This window comes from Helobdella robusta (assembly GCF_000326865.2).
Source record: "Helobdella robusta unplaced genomic scaffold HELROscaffold_44, whole genome shotgun sequence".
Lineage (NCBI taxonomy): Eukaryota > Metazoa > Annelida > Clitellata > Rhynchobdellida > Glossiphoniidae > Helobdella > Helobdella robusta.
This window is the reverse complement of record NW_008705063.1, coordinates 455799-461820: the sequence shown is the minus strand read 5'-3', so window position 1 is coordinate 461820 and position 6022 is coordinate 455799. Positions and strand designations below refer to the sequence as shown.

The 6022-nt window shown below is 30.5% G+C and overlaps 1 protein-coding gene across 1 annotated transcript in view; it reads right to left on the bottom strand.

Moving 5' to 3' along the window:
- Window positions 1–334, bottom strand: part of HELRODRAFT_114110 (hypothetical protein) — a 6426-nt gene extending 6092 nt beyond the window's left edge. The window contains exons 1-2 of the mRNA XM_009025894.1: window positions 97–334; window positions 1–2 (exon numbers count right to left, since the gene is read on the bottom strand). The exon at window positions 1–2 is cut by the window's left edge and continues 153 nt beyond it. The gene's annotated coding sequence lies outside the window, so the exon portion shown is untranslated. The remainder of the gene's footprint in view (window positions 3–96) is intronic.
- Between the last annotated feature and the right edge of the window lie 5688 nt (window positions 335–6022).

The following is a 6022-nucleotide window of genomic DNA, read 5'->3' as shown; positions in this document are numbered from 1 at the left end:
TAAACGAGTTTGATTATAAAAATTATTAAATATTTAACTGTGAATTTTTCAAAAATTTAAAAACAATTGTTTTAAAAGGTTGAAAAATTTACGTACCAGTTTTTGCCAAACAATTGCCGAGAATACTGATAAAACTATAAAAAAAATTTATTTCAACTACGAACGACTAAAAAAGGCAGTAAATTATTGTATTTTTATTAACTAGGCAAAGGTTATTAAATAATTTTTTTAAATTAAATTTAATTCTTTATTTAAAAAGTATTAAAACTGAATAAAATTCATTACAAAACTAACAAACACTGATAAAAATATGGACACAACCTGTCATATCTGCATGACGGAAAAATTGAATATGTGCATGTACACAAACTTGCATTAACATAATAATAATAATAATAATAATAATAATGATAATGTAATAATAACATTATTATTATTTGCCGTAGTAGTATTAGCAATAGTAGTAGTAGTAATAGTAGTAATAGTAGTAGTAGTAGTAGTAGTAGTATTAGTAGTAGTATTGGTAGTAGTAGTAATAGTAGTAATAGTATTAGTAGTAGTAGTAGTAGTATTACTATTACTAGAAGTTGTTGTAGTAGTAGTGATATGAGTATAAAGCTAAATAACAAAATTACTGCAGTTCGAGCAGATTTTTGTATGTTTTCTGGCTTTAAAATCTAATTAACTAATTTAATTTAAGCGTTTATCTATTAAATACATGAACTTGTTTCATTATCTATTAAAGCTCTTTCATTAGATATGTTGTAACTTTTATAATTTTAATTGGTTCTGTTCTGAATAACACTTTTATTGTTTTATGTTTAAAAATTTTTGCACTATTTCTAACGAACACTCCTGACTGTGTAGTACAAAACAAGTGGAGCAGAAGTGGCTTACAGCATTAATGAAATAATTATGAATGTAAATATATTGTTAAATATTTTTTCTGTTAAAATTAATTTGAGAGAGTTTTGTGCTTTTTGGGAGATTTTAAGTAACACCTTTAATAAACTATCTTTAACGCATTTTTTCTAATATAAAATTAGTGTAACTACCATTGTTATAAGCATTATCTTAGTAGTATTAGTATTAGAAGTAGCAATAGCAGTAGTAGTAGTTGTAGTAGTTGTAGTTGTAGTAGTAGTAGTAGTAGTAGTAGTAGTAGTAGTAGTAGTAGTAGTAGTAGCAGTAGTAGCACATAACACAGCAAAATAATGAAAATAATAGAATCAAAATCCAATACGTTTACGATTTCGCAACGAATTACATATTTAATAAATTTTAATTGATGTTTTTTAATTAGTCGCAATGAAATCAAATTGAGAATTTTTTTAATTTTTGAAAAAGTATCTTTATTAATTTTATGATACTACTTTGTTCAATAAGATACTGTTTGATACATATAACTAGAATAAATATAACGGCCTTCGCTCATTTTCAACGATCGAACAAGGAGCTTACTTTGGGAGGGATTTGGAGGGTGATTTTTTATCGTTCGAGTCAAAAGTAATGATCGTTACTAATTTCGGAATATTGCTTTTGTTTAAAATGGTAAAATTTTAATTTTTTTAAATTGTTATTCAATGTGGTAATTAAATACTTTTTTTTGGTATCAATTTAAAAAAATAAAATCGACATTACCAAAAATAATTACAAGTTGAAAAAATTGAGATTCTTTGCATATCCCTGCTTCAACCCTTAAGAAAGTGTTGTACATTGGTAAATAGGCCTCCCCTTGAACCAAACCACGTTTAAAGATGAATTTGTTTTTGATTTATTCTTCGGCAGAATGAAATCGAGTTCTTTGATGGAATTTGTCAACTGTTTATTGTAGCAGTTAATTATATCAAAACGGATTTGTTCATGGGATCTTAAATTGCATTATTATCGCCTGACGTTACTTGAATTCATCAATTTGAATAATTTTTTTTTTATAAAAATATTAAAAAATAAGATATGTAGGTTATAACTGGAGTGATGATGAAAGCAATGTAACATAATGATCACCATCATCGTCATCATCACCATTACGTAATTTATTAATTAGTTCTTTTGAATGTTTTAACGAACGTGAAATAGCGTGCTAATATGTGGAATCTTAATGCCCTCTTCTTCGCAGAGCCGTTCGTTTGATCTCGTGTTTTGAAAGTTGTGGTTTTTGCAATATATTGTGTTTGTGTTTGTGTGTGTTTGTGTGTGCGTGTATGTGTGTGTATGTGTGTGTGTGTGTGTGTGTGTGTGTGTGTGTGTGTGTGTGTGTGTGTGTGTGTGTGTGTGTGTGTGTGTGTGTGGAATATATTTCAATGGATTAAATTTATTTGTATACCTGTGTGATGATCAAACAACAGTATTTTATTCATGTTGTAATTTTACTTTACAATCATATTTAAAAAGTTGCATGCTGTTGAGACGAGCAGCCGTGTAACTTACATGTGTTAGTTTGGATTTTGAAAATTTAAGATCAGTAAAATTTTGTTCAGTCCCACCCGGGTTTACATATATTGTTAAGGCGCTACTAACCCTGGCTTATTTGCATGTTTGGTAATGTTAAATACGTTTGATCAGTAATGGTTTTCTAATGTTAGTTTCAGTTTGTGTTAATATATTAAAGTATGCTTTACAAACACTGTTACATATCAATATTAAACATTGTTACATTTCAATATTAGTTAGAGAGAGAGAATGAGAAAGAGAGAGAGAGGGAGAGAGAGAGAGATAGTATGACTAAGAAAGAAGAAGTAATATAACGTCCTTGCATGTGTCAGTATAGGATGAATTTTTTCGTTTGAATTTTAAAAACTTTTCACTTTCAAATTAGAATAAAAAGTTTTAAAAATTTGCAATCGGGTCAACCCCATAACATTCTTTTTTTTTTAAATACGTTACTATATATACTTTCGTTTCAAAGATCCTGATGTTTTGAATGCAATTTTTGACTAATGCATAAAAAATCCACACCATATCTTTACATTTCTTTCATTCATCCAATTATAACACTATAGATTTCTTTGATGCTCGAAACCTAAGTGTCAAGGTCGAACATTAAACGGTTGGGCTCCAATCAGCACGTGTTAATTTGGTGGTCATCTCTGTCCTTGAAATAATTGATGACTCGTTTGCTACTCGTTTTGAATGTTACGAAAATGGTATTTAATTTTTTTTTTCATAAGTCTGAATTGTAAGAATCCAACAAATTTTCATGATAATAAAGTTTATCAAAATTTAATTGACCAAATTATGTTAGATTAATATATAACACTTCCCTGAGTGTATTTGATGGATTCATTTACTGACGGATTGAACAAAATCATTGGAAAGCAACTCTGTTCTGACTCTGAAATGATTCCTAATTGCAGGGCTGATGTCTTAATTTCAAGTTTGAAATATCAACTAAACAAATATAAACAATCGAATGAATGTGTGCACACGTAAGAGAGGAACGTGATTTCAAAATGGTTTCATGGAAAATAATAATGTCTGTTGCCATCAGAAAAGGTTGTAAAGTAAGGAAAGCTCAAAAAATGAATGTTGTAAATAATGAAGATAAATAATAAAATAAATATAACTCATAAGTGAAAGTAAACACGCTAACCAAGCATATTTTATCATCAACAGACATCTATACAACATCAAAACAACACACAACAACAAACAACAACAAAGGAACCAGTGCAACAACAATAAAACCCCAGCGAACCAACTCAACGACCGTGAATAACAACAAACAATCGATCAATTTATTGAACTTGCATAACATCAAAAAAGGCGATGATGATAACTATGGAATATGGTTATGATGCGGGGAATACTACTAATACAGCTGCTATTAGTACTACTATTACTACTACTACTACTTCTACTACTACTACTACTACTACTACTACTACTACTACTAAAACTGCTACCAATACTTCTGCTACGATTGCTACTACTAATACAACTAATACGACTTCCCCACCAACATCATCATCGTTCACCAAGTTAGCTCAGTTGGTAAAAGTGCTATGTCACGCTCTGCTGTTACTCAATGGCATGATTCGAATACTGTCTATCCGAAACTCAAAGACCACCATACTCGTATGATGCCGTGCTTGCGCGCGCATACGCATTGTGTGTACGTGGATTGCACGGTGTGGGTAGTATAGAGCCTTTGCGGCACGTAAGTTTAATTACAACTATTGAATTTCATGCACACAGCTCTGTGATATACGAAAAAGTTATGACTGCAGGCAAAAAATTTTATTTTATTATCTCAGAATTTCAAAACTGCCACCAAAACTAGAAATTTAAAATTACAGTCATCTAATCAAAAATGATGTCATTTAAAAAATTTTTGAAAGATTTGTTCAAAAAGTAAATTTTTAACAACTATTTAGTCAAATAAATTATTAATTTCGTCAAAAATGAATTCAAATTTCAGTGATTTCAATGCTGGAATCGATCTGTCCATAGCACTTGTAGCTGGATCAGCTTTAACCTGAAGCTGGTAGAATAAAAAAATTAACTTTTAATATTTCAATTATGATTAGTCGTCGTTGTGAATTAGTATAATTTCTCCTAATAAGAAAAATGTTGAAACTGAGTTTCAGTTAAATTTTAAAAAGATAAACTAATCTAATTTCAAAGACATTACTTACATAATAAAACGCATAATCATCATCATCATCATCTTAACAATCATAGCATCATCGTCAACATCGTCAAATTAATCGTCATAATTATTTCATTGCAACAACGCTTCATCATTATCATTATATTCCTTATCATCATCGTCATAGTCATCATCATTGTCATCATCATCGTCATCATCAACTTCGTCATCACCATCGTCGTCAATCACATAGACAACCTCAACAGCATCCTCACGCACACATGCACACACGCGCACACATACACGCACGCACATACACACACACACGCACATGCACTGCCATGAAATGATATACGATAGAATTAAGAAGTGTGCCACCATTGTTTGACCTGACCTAATTAAGTCATTTAACTGGCTTAGATGAAAACATTAGACCTGTGTGTGTGTGACTGTTTGTGTGTGTGTATTGCTGTGTGTGTGTCTGTGAAGACTTATATGTGGTTGTTTGTATATGTGAGAGGATATATACGTGTAAATCTAATACAGTTAAACAGAAATGTGAAGAGAGAAAAGAGAGAAAAAGAGAAATATAAAGAGAGAGAAGGAGAGAGAGAGAGAGATAGAAAAAAAATGAGTGAAGATAAAATGAAGAACGAAAAATGTGTGTTTGACCATGTGTATTCATTTACTGATATTGATATATGATTGTTCACATTGGTCAATATGAGTTGAGGTATGTACGTGTGTGCGTGTGTAGATATATGTCTGTGTGGATGTGTGTGTGTTTGTGTAATTGTGCGAATGTGCGTGCGTGAACATATGGTTGTGTGTGTGTGTAAACGTCTGCATGTACATGTGTGTGCGTGTGTGTTTGTGCGTGTGTGTGTGTGTATGAGTGTGTGTTTGTGCGTGTGTGTGTTTATGTGTGTGTGTTTATGTGTGTGTGTGCAACTTTGTATGAACATTTGTGCAAAAGTTTGTGCAATTTGATGTAACATGTGGCTGCTCTGCGTTGTGTGGGGTCTGTATTTCTGAAAATTAGTTTGTGTTTGAATGACAAATGATTGAAAGAATGAGTAATTACAAAATTGAATGAGTAAAAGATAGAGTGAAAGAGGAATGGATGATTTGATAGAGTTTTTGAATTAAACATTATAACACAAAAAATATTCCGTGTATTGTGGTTTAGTTTGAAAAATGTTATACAAAAATTATTTTCACAAACGTTTATTTGATGCGTGCTTTAATAATATAGTATTTAATTCATTTTTCAAATCATACAATATTTTATTGAAAATAAATAATGTTGTTTTTAATTTTTTCATTTTCGGATTTAAATAAAAATGATTTTTCAATGTTTCCACAAATGCCAATGAAAGCGTATCGTTTAAGAATTCCCATTCAAGCAAACCAATTGATCTGTCCGGCTTG